The sequence below is a fragment of the Hyla sarda genome, unplaced genomic scaffold (assembly GCF_029499605.1).
Source record: "Hyla sarda isolate aHylSar1 unplaced genomic scaffold, aHylSar1.hap1 scaffold_358, whole genome shotgun sequence".
NCBI classification, from domain to species: Eukaryota; Metazoa; Chordata; class Amphibia; order Anura; family Hylidae; genus Hyla; species Hyla sarda.
This window is the reverse complement of record NW_026610350.1, coordinates 192,990-206,032: the sequence shown is the minus strand read 5'-3', so window position 1 is coordinate 206,032 and position 13,043 is coordinate 192,990. Positions and strand designations below refer to the sequence as shown.

The window sequence follows — 13,043 nt, the reverse complement described above, 5'->3', positions numbered from 1 at the left end:
AGGCAGCTGCCTATCATGTCATGCCCTACCTGCACAGGTGTGCTGGCTACTCAAATGATCCAATTAAGGAGGCCATTTAGTCAGCAGCAGCAGAAGTCCTGTGCCTGGACGCTCCAACAGGGGCCAGACACAAGCAGAAGCAGCAGAAGCAGCAGCAGCACCACCTTTTGTTTTTTGGCTGCAGCAGCAGCAAGGCCCACAGGGCTGGCTAGCTGGCTAGCCAGCAAGCAGGTAGCAATGAAAGTAGGAATCTTTCTTTTTAACCCTGTAAGGGGGTGGTGCACTGTACCCGAAGATACTGCCATATCGGGTCAATGCATAGGGCGACGGAAGCAAGCTTCGAAATCGGCCCCCGTTCTCAAAAATCCATTTAATATATGGTCCCCAGATAGGGGACGTATCAGATATTAAACTGATAAGAACAGATACTACACTTGATCTTAGCCAAAAGGCCGAGAAGCGATAACCGTGAAAGGGGCGGGCCCAACAAGGTCCCCTTCATGGGCACTATCACTGCTTGCTGTCAGGGAGGCTGCCAGACAATTTTCCATGCACACTCTGGGCTGGGGGGCAGTCAACCACCAGTACACACAGCAGAACCTAAACCCATACCATTATTGCTAAGCAGCAAGACAGGGGCCCATTGCACTCCCACGGGGCCTTTTTAAATGCAATCCATAACCCGGATTTGCCAGGAACCCTTCTTACTCCTCCTACTTGCATGTGACACTGGGCTTAGGATCTGCATAGGAAACACACACACAAGCACACACCTACCTTTGTTGCCTGCAGATGCCTCCTTGGCTGTCCCCAAACGGTATCAAACCAACACCCACGGGAAGCTGTAAGCATAGAGGACATGCCTGCACCCCATTGGACTTACCTGTGTGGGTTAAATCCGGGTTATTTGACAACCTATGGCGGTGATGGTTCTGCTCAGGCAGAGCAGTGCTGATGCTCCTCATAAAGCTGTCGCTGCTGTGAAGGTTCTAGGTGACATCACAAATCCCTTTGGTTACATACACAACAAAGCTGGGTTGTTGTTGTTTACACTCTGCAAGGCCTGTGGAAGTGAGTGACATCATAGCACTGTAGTTCTGAGGGTTCAAGATGGATGCAACAATCTCCTGTTGCTTCTATGAAGGCCATAATAGACGACATCACCAAACAGCTCCATAGTCACATACACAGCAAAGGAGAGATGTTGTTTACACCTAGTGATGTCAGTGGTATTGAGTGACATCACAGCACAGTGCTAAGGCTCCTGGGCCTGGACACAGCAGCGGCTGCAATATCTCAACGGAGAATACGTTTATATCTATGTGTGTGTGTGCGCATATATATATATATATATATATATATATATATATATATATATATATATTTCTCCGCCGAAATCACTTTTAAACCCATTTCCACCTTTTTTTCCCTTCTCTTCCTCTTACTTTTTTTTCACGTTTTTTTACGTTTTTCTCCTTTTCGCCTCTTTTCTGGGCGTATTATTCTTCTTTTTCTTCTTTTTTTTCGTCTAATGCATACCCCATCAGTGCAGCAATGCTTATTCAATACCGCCAGCAGATGGAGACACTGGGGGATAATTTTCTAAGGATTTATACTGATTTTTCCTGTCTGAATTTGTCGCACAGAAAGTTGCAGGCCAAATATGTGTGACATTTCTGCGACTTTAGCTTCTAGAGCATTTTTACAACATTATACATAGGTGCTGAATACATAAAAAGCGACTGTTCAGCGACAGACAAGTCGCATCGGCTGAAAGTAGGCCAGAATGTCAGTCCATGTTGGAGCAGGTTTAGATACAGTCTAAAGCATAGATCTCAAAGTCTGTGCACAGAATTTAGCAAGGGCCTCGCACCTTCTGATGCATCAGGTAGGTGCACAATAGCATAGCCTAACCCTCTGTACTTTGGTCTATATTGATGCGGGACATAGACAGCCAGCTGATGACCAATCCATTAGTGCAATGGATGGCTGGAAGCATTTGTCTTTGCCTTTGCAATACCACAGAAGCAATGCATGGTCAATGTACAGCAATGACACACCTGTGTGAACAGCCAGGAGACCCCCCCCCCCCCCATGTTATGTTACATAGTTACATAGTTAGTACGGTCGAAAAAAGACATATGTCCATCACGTTCAACCAGGGAATTAAGGGGTAGGGGTGTGGCGCGATATTGGGGAAGGGATGAGATTTTATATTTCTTCATAAGCATTAATCTTATTTTGTCAATTAGGAACATTCAGCACCCACCCGCTATCAAGGCAGCTGCCTATCATGTCATGCCCTACCTGCACAGGTGTGCTGGCTACTCAAATGATCCAATTAAGGAGGCCATTTAGTCAGCAGCAGCAGAAGTCCTGTGCCTGGACGCTCCAACAGGGGCCAGACACAAGCAGAAGCAGCAGAAGCAGCAGCAGCACCACCTTTTGTTTTTTGGCTGCAGCAGCAGCAAGGCCCACAGGGCTGGCTAGCTGGCTAGCCAGCAAGCAGGTAGCAATGAAAGTAGGAATCTTTCTTTTTAACCCTGTAAGGGGGTGGTGCACTGTACCCGAAGATACTGCCATATCGGGTCAATGCATAGGGCGACGGAAGCAAGCTTCGAAATCGGCCCCCGTTCTCAAAAATCCATTTAATATATGGTCCCCAGATAGGGGACGTATCAGATATTAAACTGATAAGAACAGATACTACACTTGATCTTAGCCAAAAGGCCGAGAAGCGATAACCGTGAAAGGGGCGGGCCCAACAAGGTCCCCTTCATGGGCACTATCACTGCTTGCTGTCAGGGAGGCTGCCAGACAATTTTCCATGCACACTCTGGGCTGGGGGGCAGTCAACCACCAGTACACACAGCAGAACCTAAACCCATACCATTATTGCTAAGCAGCAAGACAGGGGCCCATTGCACTCCCACGGGGCCTTTTTAAATGCAATCCATAACCCGGATTTGCCAGGAACCCTTCTTACTCCTCCTACTTGCATGTGACACTGGGCTTAGGATCTGCATAGGAAACACACACACAAGCACACACCTACCTTTGTTGCCTGCAGATGCCTCCTTGGCTGTCCCCAAACGGTATCAAACCAACACCCACGGGAAGCTGTAAGCATAGAGGACATGCCTGCACCCCATTGGACTTACCTGTGTGGGTTAAATCCGGGTTATTTGACAACCTATGGCGGTGATGGTTCTGCTCAGGCAGAGCAGTGCTGATGCTCCTCATAAAGCTGTCGCTGCTGTGAAGGTTCTAGGTGACATCACAAATCCCTTTGGTTACATACACAACAAAGCTGGGTTGTTGTTGTTTACACTCTGCAAGGCCTGTGGAAGTGAGTGACATCATAGCACTGTAGTTCTGAGGGTTCAAGATGGATGCAACAATCTCCTGTTGCTTCTATGAAGGCCGTAATAGACGACATCACCAAACAGCTCCATAGTCACATACACAGCAAAGGAGAGATGTTGTTTACACCTAGTGATGTCAGTGGTATTGAGTGACATCACAGCACAGTGCTAAGGCTCCTGGGCCTGGACACAGCAGCGGCTGCAATATCTCAACGGAGAATACGTTTATATCTATGTGTGTGTGTGCGCATATATATATATATATATATATATATATATATATATATATATATATATTTCTCCGCCGAAATCACTTTTAAACCCATTTCCACCTTTTTTTCCCTTCTCTTCCTCTTACTTTTTTTTCACGTTTTTTTACGTTTTTCTCCTTTTCGCCTCTTTTCTGGGCGTATTATTCTTCTTTTTCTTCTTTTTTTTCGTCTAATGCATACCCCATCAGTGCAGCAATGCTTATTCAATACCGCCAGCAGATGGAGACACTGGGGGATAATTTTCTAAGGATTTATACTGATTTTTCCTGTCTGAATTTGTCGCACAGAAAGTTGCAGGCCAAATATGTGTGACATTTCTGCGACTTTAGCTTCTAGAGCATTTTTACAACATTATACATAGGTGCTGAATACATAAAAAGCGACTGTTCAGCGACAGACAAGTCGCATCGGCTGAAAGTAGGCCAGAATGTCAGTCCATGTTGGAGCAGGTTTAGATACAGTCTAAAGCATAGATCTCAAAGTCTGTGCACAGAATTTAGCAAGGGCCTCGCACCTTCTGATGCATCAGGTAGGTGCACAATAGCATAGCCTAACCCTCTGTACTTTGGTCTATATTGATGCGGGACATAGACAGCCAGCTGATGACCAATCCATTAGTGCAATGGATGGCTGGAAGCATTTGTCTTTGCCTTTGCAATACCACAGAAGCAATGCATGGTCAATGTACAGCAATGACACACCTGTGTGAACAGCCAGGAGACCCCCCCCCCCCCCCCCCATGTTATGTTACATAGTTACATAGTTAGTACGGTCGAAAAAAGACATATGTCCATCACGTTCAACCAGGGAATTAAGGGGTAGGGGTGTGGCGCGATATTGGGGAAGGGATGAGATTTTATATTTCTTCATAAGCATTAATCTTATTTTGTCAATTAGGAACATTCAGCACCCACCCGCTATCAAGGCAGCTGCCTATCATGTCATGCCCTACCTGCACAGGTGTGCTGGCTACTCAAATGATCCAATTAAGGAGGCCATTTAGTCAGCAGCAGCAGAAGTCCTGTGCCTGGACGCTCCAACAGGGGCCAGACACAAGCAGAAGCAGCAGCAGCACCACCTTTTGTTTTTTGGCTGCAGCAGCAGCAAGGCCCACAGGGCTGGCTAGCTGGCTAGCCAGCAAGCAGGTAGCAATGAAAGTAGGAATCTTTCTTTTTAACCCTGTAAGGGGGTGGTGCACTGTACCCGAAGATACTGCCATATCGGGTCAATGCATAGGGCGACGGAAGCAAGCTTCGAAATCGGCCCCCGTTCTCAAAAATCCATTTAATATATGGTCCCCAGATAGGGGACGTATCAGATATTAAACTGATAAGAACAGATACTACACTTGATCTTAGCCAAAAGGCCGAGAAGCGATAACCGTGAAAGGGGCGGGCCCAACAAGGTCCCCTTCATGGGCACTATCACTGCTTGCTGTCAGGGAGGCTGCCAGACAATTTTCCATGCACACTCTGGGCTGGGGGGCAGTCAACCACCAGTACACACAGCAGAACCTAAACCCATACCATTATTGCTAAGCAGCAAGACAGGGGCCCATTGCACTCCCACGGGGCCTTTTTAAATGCAATCCATAACCCGGATTTGCCAGGAACCCTTCTTACTCCTCCTACTTGCATGTGACACTGGGCTTAGGATCTGCATAGGAAACACACACACAAGCACACACCTACCTTTGTTGCCTGCAGATGCCTCCTTGGCTGTCCCCAAACGGTATCAAACCAACACCCACGGGAAGCTGTAAGCATAGAGGACATGCCTGCACCCCATTGGACTTACCTGTGTGGGTTAAATCCGGGTTATTTGACAACCTATGGCGGTGATGGTTCTGCTCAGGCAGAGCAGTGCTGATGCTCCTCATAAAGCTGTCGCTGCTGTGAAGGTTCTAGGTGACATCACAAATCCCTTTGGTTACATACACAACAAAGCTGGGTTGTTGTTGTTTACACTCTGCAAGGCCTGTGGAAGTGAGTGACATCATAGCACTGTAGTTCTGAGGGTTCAAGATGGATGCAACAATCTCCTGTTGCTTCTATGAAGGCCGTAATAGACGACATCACCAAACAGCTCCATAGTCACATACACAGCAAAGGAGAGATGTTGTTTACACCTAGTGATGTCAGTGGTATTGAGTGACATCACAGCACAGTGCTAAGGCTCCTGGGCCTGGACACAGCAGCGGCTGCAATATCTCAACGGAGAATACGTTTATATCTATGTGTGTGTGTGCGCATATATATATATATATATATATATATTTCTCCGCCGAAATCACTTTTAAACCCATTTCCACCTTTTTTTCCCTTCTCTTCCTCTTACTTTTTTTTCACGTTTTTTTACGTTTTTCTCCTTTTCGCCTCTTTTCTGGGCGTATTATTCTTCTTTTTCTTCTTTTTTTTCGTCTAATGCATACCCCATCAGTGCAGCAATGCTTATTCAATACCGCCAGCAGATGGAGACACTGGGGGATAATTTTCTAAGGATTTATACTGATTTTTCCTGTCTGAATTTGTCGCACAGAAAGTTGCAGGCCAAATATGTGTGACATTTCTGCGACTTTAGCTTCTAGAGCATTTTTACAACATTATACATAGGTGCTGAATACATAAAAAGCGACTGTTCAGCGACAGACAAGTCGCATCGGCTGAAAGTAGGCCAGAATGTCAGTCCATGTTGGAGCAGGTTTAGATACAGTCTAAAGCATAGATCTCAAAGTCTGTGCACAGAATTTAGCAAGGGCCTCGCACCTTCTGATGCATCAGGTAGGTGCACAATAGCATAGCCTAACCCTCTGTACTTTGGTCTATATTGATGCGGGACATAGACAGCCAGCTGATGACCAATCCATTAGTGCAATGGATGGCTGGAAGCATTTGTCTTTGCCTTTGCAATACCACAGAAGCAATGCATGGTCAATGTACAGCAATGACACACCTGTGTGAACAGCCAGGAGACCCCCCCCATGTTATGTTACATAGTTACATAGTTAGTACGGTCGAAAAAAGACATATGTCCATCACGTTCAACCAGGGAATTAAGGGGTAGGGGTGTGGCGCGATATTGGGGAAGGGATGAGATTTTATATTTCTTCATAAGCATTAATCTTATTTTGTCAATTAGGAACATTCAGCACCCACCCGCTATCAAGGCAGCTGCCTATCATGTCATGCCCTACCTGCACAGGTGTGCTGGCTACTCAAATGATCCAATTAAGGAGGCCATTTAGTCAGCAGCAGCAGAAGTCCTGTGCCTGGACGCTCCAACAGGGGCCAGACACAAGCAGAAGCAGCAGAAGCAGCAGCAGCACCACCTTTTGTTTTTTGGCTGCAGCAGCAGCAAGGCCCACAGGGCTGGCTAGCTGGCTAGCCAGCAAGCAGGTAGCAATGAAAGTAGGAATCTTTCTTTTTAACCCTGTAAGGGGGTGGTGCACTGTACCCGAAGATACTGCCATATCGGGTCAATGCATAGGGCGACGGAAGCAAGCTTCGAAATCGGCCCCCGTTCTCAAAAATCCATTTAATATATGGTCCCCAGATAGGGGACGTATCAGATATTAAACTGATAAGAACAGATTTTTTTTTTTTTTTTTATTGAAAAGGAAATATACAATACATAACCAAGTAAATCATTCAAAAAATTACATATTCATCTGAAAACACATGAATAACACATATTTGACATATACAATATATACAGGAAGCATGTCTTTACATGTACATATAACAAAAAGCTTTCCCTTCATGACTTTCCCTCAGAAAAAATTAATTGCAGCGGATTCTGTCCCTCCAACTGTCCCTTCATATCAGGATATAATCTGTAAGAAAAGAAAAAGAAAGACAAATAAGAATACACTCATAACCAGTGCTTCCATTTTTTGTGTTTCCAGATCCCCTCTGCATCATCAGAACCATAGTTTTTCCTATCACATAATACGTAAAGGTAAATTTTACCACGGATCATGCCCAGACATTCCTTCACACTTACTTCAGTTTGATTGAAAATCCTAATATTCCTTACATCCCACAGAACCTCTTTTACACAATTTACTATGAACCATAACACTCTTGCCTTCTCTCTCTCCACTGCACACAAACCAAACATCATCATATTAAAGGATAAGATTTCAATTCCAGTAAGATTTTTAATTAGACCAGACATTTTTCTCCACACAGACTTCGCATAACCACACTCCCAAAACACATGCACATAATTCTCACATCCACCGCAACCATCCCTGGGACACACTTCACTGTCTACCAATCTCCTTCTCCTCTGAAATTCCCTTGTTGGCAGACACCCATGAGCTAACATCCAAGACAAGTCCTTTTGTTTATTTGTCAGTTCCTTGTGACTGACATTTTTCCACACTACCTTACAATCCTTCTCAGACAGACCTCCCACACATTCCACTGTTTCTCTCTGCTCCAACACTTTCATCACCTTCTTACTATCATTCCATTCAGTCACACATTCCAGATTATTTTTCCTGACACACCGCCCTATTCTCTGATAGAACCAAGGAACCTCAAAACTTACAGGTACCCTTAAGTCCCTTTCCATTAGCTTATATTTCAACAACACATTACCAGCCAAATACCTTACCATGCACCCAAACACACATTCCTTCTTACTTACAGCGAGACAAAAACTGACATACTTCACAGCCAGGAACACTTCCACATTCATCATTCCTTTCCCACCATGCATTCTGCTTTTCACCACCTTCCCACGACTCAATTTCTCCATCCTTGAATTCCATAAGAAAACAAAGATCTGCCTGATAATTCTTGCCAGACACCTATCCGGTGGAGGAAACACATAATTAACATAAAGCAAAATAGGAATTATAACAGCTTTAATAACCAGAATCCTTCCCTCAATCGATAAAGTCCTTAAAGACCAGAAGTTTATTTTATTCCCCACCCTCCCCAAAACCCTCTCCCAACTTTCTTTCCCATACAAATCATTATCAAACACCACCCCAAGCACTTCCACACCCCCCTCTCTCACAGGCCACTCGCACAACCCACTCTCTCCCCACCCCTCAAAAAATTTACAACCACTCTTCCCAACATTAAGCTTAAACCCACTCATTAAACAGAAACACTCAATCAATAACTTAGCACGCCTTACCCCTGCCATTGACTTACATACAACAGTAACATCATCCATGTAACCAATCACTCGCATATCCTTCCCATGACTACCAGGTATTTCTATACCCCGCATCACCTTATCTCTCCTAATCATCCCCAACAAAGGCTCAATCATACAAATAAAAAGAATTGGCGACAGGGGACACCCCTGCCGCACTCCAGATTTTATACTCACTTCCCTACTCAGAAAACCATTGACCTGAATCTTACTATAAATGTCCCTATACAAACATTCAATCCACTTCACCATTCTGTCCGGCACATTCATCCTCCTCAAAACCCTAAACAATAAATCATGCACCACCCTATCATACGCTTTTTCAAAATCCACCGTAACAACAGCCACACCTTGCTTCCTAGTTTTACAGTCCCACAATACATCCCTCAGACCTAACAGACATTCAGAAATCCTACGATCAGGCACTGTACACATTTGCTCCTCACCTACCATACAATCAATCACATCCTTTAACCTATTCGCAATAACTTTAGCAATAATTTTGTAATCACAATTCAAGAGCGCTATAGGCCTCCAATTTTTAAGATCCCTCTTATCCCCTTTTTTAAACAATAACACAGTCACACTCTCACTCATACTTTTAGATAACTTCCCTCTCCTAAGTACTTCCTTACACACCTCCCATACATAATCCCCTAACATATCCCAAAACACAAGATAAAATTCCACAGGCAAACCATCACTCCCTGCCACTTTTCCTTTCTTCATCCCATTCACAGCATCCTCCACCTCACTCTTCCTCACATCCTCTTCCATAAAGAACCCATCAATTTCATCCAAACGCTTATCCACATATCCCAAACATTCCTCCTCTAGAGTCACGTCCCGCTCCTTCTCCGTGAATAAATCAGAATAAAACTTCCACACTTCCTCTAACACCTCATCCTTACCAAAGACCTCTACCCCATCATTCGTAAAAACACTCATCATCTCAGTTTTTTTACTGAATGCCTTTTTAAAGAAAAATTTGCTACATTTCTCATCCTTCTCTTTCACTTCAACCCTAGCCTGTGCAATAATCTTCCTTCCATTCCTCTCCAGACACTCATTCACACTTCCACGAGCTTCCTCAATCTCCTTCTCAACACTCATCCCCAAACGCCTCAATTCATACAAATACTCTAACCTTCTTTGCCATCTCTCATACTCTTCTCTATCTTTCCTCCCTTTCTCACACCCTTTTTTAATAAAAAACCTTTTAGTCTCTAACTTCACCCACTCCCACCACTCAACCACACTATAAAATGCATCCTTCCTCAACACCCATCCATCAAAACGCTCCCTATATTCTTGTAATACACATTCATTATCCAATAAAGACACATTCAACTTCCAAACACCCTTTCCATACTCACTTAGACCACCACCTTTTACCACACACTCAATCCAGGCATGATCCGTGAACGGTAACCTCCTCCGTCTGAAATTAGAAACAGACATTAGTTTTGAGACAAAAATGAAATCAATACGCGAACTTGTATTGTTAGAAAAATATGTATAACCGATAGTACCATCATTATGGGCAACAAAGGAATCCTTTAACCCAAATAAATTTACAATCTCTTTAAGCTGCTTACTAGTACTGTCTAAACCAGACCCACCACCCACCGTAGTACTACTCCTATCCCCCTCTGTTATTATACAATTGAAATCCCCTATAAGGAACACATCATCCCTCCCACTCAAAAAGAAATATAATTTCTCAAACACCTCCCCTCTTTCCTTCCTCCCAGTTGGAGCATAAACATTAATTACTTTATATGTGAAACCCCTGAAAATAAAATGCACTAATAATACCCTACCCGGAACAATATGGACAACTTTTTTAACAACAAACTCATTACTTTTGAACAAAATCCCCACCCCCGAATTACGTTCCATTGAACCAGACCATACCGATTGCCCATAAGGCCAGGAGATATTTGGCTCCCCATCCAAGCAGCACTCCTGGAGACCTAGAACATCAAAAGAATATCTAGAAAGTAAATCAAAAATGGCGGATCTCCTTTCTAAAGATCTAATACTGCGGACATTTAGAGAACCAATTGTTAAACTCATTCAAACATTTGAAGGAAAAAAAGGAAATACAAAATCAAGCATTATCAAAAGGAGGCCTAGCCTTTCCCCGACCTCTACCCTTATTTTTTGCCTCCCCTTCCTTAAACTTAAGAGTCTTTGTCAATTTTTTGACTGAACATTCCTCCAAATAACCTGTGCCCAGGGAGGATAAAGAGGAGTCAGAATCAATCTGACATGACGACCCTCCACCTGCCTCCTCCCTTCCCGGGCTAGGAAAGTCCTCAATCCTTTGACTCTGAGGAGTCGGACAGTCATCCTCCGATTCTTCCACCGGCATCTTTCTCTTCAAGGATTCTTTGTCCACAGTCATCTCCTCTGGGGGATCAGAGGCCTCCGAAACAGATGCCCCCGAAACAGACTCCGCCTTCTCCCCCTCTGCCACCAAAGCATCCGGAACAGACCTAGAAATGGAAGGAAAAACAGGGGCAGACTCTGCTTCACTGGTCAGCACGCTAACCTCTGCATCGCCTGCCCTGGCAGCATTGGAGTCCTCAGGAACTGTCCCACCTCGAAGAGCCATTGCATATGATCGGGGTGCCCCGGACTGGTAAGTGGGGCAACTCCTAGCCAGGTGATCCGAAGAACCACAGAAATGACACTTGCGTTTCTCGGGACAGTCTGCAGTGCGGTGATCAGGCTTGTGGCAGTTCCTGCAAACCTGCCCGGTTGTACAGTTCTCTCTGGTATGACCAAAGCAAAAACAGTCCCGGCAAAAACTTGGCATCCCCGGGTAGTGCAGAAACCCCCTGTTGTTCCCTATCGCAAAATTCTGCGGGGGGTGACAAAAACCTTCAGCACCACCCTCGGGGGCAGGCCTAAACTCCACCCAAAAACGTCTCATGCCTGTGAAAGTCCCCAGGATGTTATTTTTCCTCTAAGCACCAGAAACAGACACACAATACCTTCTTAGAAAGGTCTGGATCTCCTCATCCCGCACAAAAGGGTTGTACATATGCACTACCACTGGAACTTTCTTAGGCCGAGCCTCGCAGGAAATGAATCGGATCCCTTGTAGGTCAGGGTGAGAAGCATTCTCCTTACTCCGGTAGAGACAGGTACGGAGATCATCCAGGTTGTAGAAGGTCACGTCAAAGAATCCTTGGCTGGGAAAGACCTGGACACAGAAGATGGAAGCATGCGGCATCCTCAGCACTCCCTCCACGACCTTCTGCTGGACATGCAAAATCCCGTAGGCACTCCTCTTTTCCTCCTCGATAAACAGCCGTACTGTATTAGGAGCGTTCGGCGCATTAGCCATCCTCTCCGGCAGACCCGTCCTCCGATGATCACCTTCCCGTTATCCTGGGACTAAGCCCTCTCCCCAATAGCAGCAGGTGGGTGAAGCCCAGGCAATAAACCTGGGCGATCCCACAAGGCCGAGGAGAGGGGTACCCGAATACCTTAGGGCAAGACACTTGATCTTAGCCAAAAGGCCGAGAAGCGATAACCGTGAAAGGGGCGGGCCCAACAAGGTCCCCTTCATGGGCACTATCACTGCTTGCTGTCAGGGAGGCTGCCAGACAATTTTCCATGCACACTCTGGGCTGGGGGGCAGTCAACCACCAGTACACACAGCAGAACCTAAACCCATACCATTATTGCTAAGCAGCAAGACAGGGGCCCATTGCACTCCCACGGGGCCTTTTTAAATGCAATCCATAACCCGGATTTGCCAGGAACCCTTCTTACTCCTCCTACTTGCATGTGACACTGGGCTTAGGATCTGCATAGGAAACACACACACAAGCACACACCTACCTTTGTTGCCTGCAGATGCCTCCTTGGCTGTCCCCAAACGGTATCAAACCAACACCCACGGGAAGCTGTAAGCATAGAGGACATGCCTGCACCCCATTGGACTTACCTGTGTGGGTTAAATCCGGGTTATTTGACAACCTATGGCGGTGATGGTTCTGCTCAGGCAGAGCAGTGCTGATGCTCCTCATAAAGCTGTCGCTGCTGTGAAGGTTCTAGGTGACATCACAAATCCCTATGGTTACATACACAACAAAGCTGGGTTGTTGTTGTTTACACTCTGCAAGGCCTGTGGAAGTGAGTGACATCATAGCACTGTAGTTCTGAGGGTTCAAGATGGATGCAACAATCTCCTGTTGCTTCTATGAAGGCCGTAATA

The 13,043-nt window shown here is 45.4% G+C and overlaps 1 long non-coding RNA gene and 4 other non-coding genes across 5 annotated transcripts; all 5 read right to left on the bottom strand.

Moving 5' to 3' along the window:
- Window positions 1–273: 273 nt before the first annotated feature.
- On the bottom strand, window positions 274–464 carry LOC130331804 (U2 spliceosomal RNA). The gene has a single exon (XR_008874613.1). It is a non-coding gene; the product is annotated as a U2 spliceosomal RNA (small nuclear RNA).
- A 2,087-nt stretch (window positions 465–2,551) lies between these two features.
- Window positions 2,552–2,742, bottom strand: LOC130331803 (U2 spliceosomal RNA). Its single transcript, XR_008874612.1, has one exon. It is a non-coding gene; the product is annotated as a U2 spliceosomal RNA (small nuclear RNA).
- Window positions 2,743–4,824: 2,082 nt separating this feature from the next.
- On the bottom strand, window positions 4,825–5,015 carry LOC130331801 (U2 spliceosomal RNA). The gene has a single exon (XR_008874610.1). It is a non-coding gene; the product is annotated as a U2 spliceosomal RNA (small nuclear RNA).
- A 2,059-nt stretch (window positions 5,016–7,074) lies between these two features.
- Window positions 7,075–7,257, bottom strand: LOC130331843 (U2 spliceosomal RNA). Its single transcript, XR_008874648.1, has one exon. It is a non-coding gene; the product is annotated as a U2 spliceosomal RNA (small nuclear RNA).
- A 104-nt stretch (window positions 7,258–7,361) lies between these two features.
- LOC130331781 (uncharacterized) lies at window positions 7,362–10,241 on the bottom strand. Its single transcript, XR_008874593.1, has 3 exons — window positions 10,186–10,241; window positions 8,291–8,453; window positions 7,362–7,469 (listed from the first exon to the last, which is right to left on the bottom strand). It is a non-coding gene; the product is annotated as an uncharacterized LOC130331781 (long non-coding RNA).
- Between the last annotated feature and the right edge of the window lie 2,802 nt (window positions 10,242–13,043).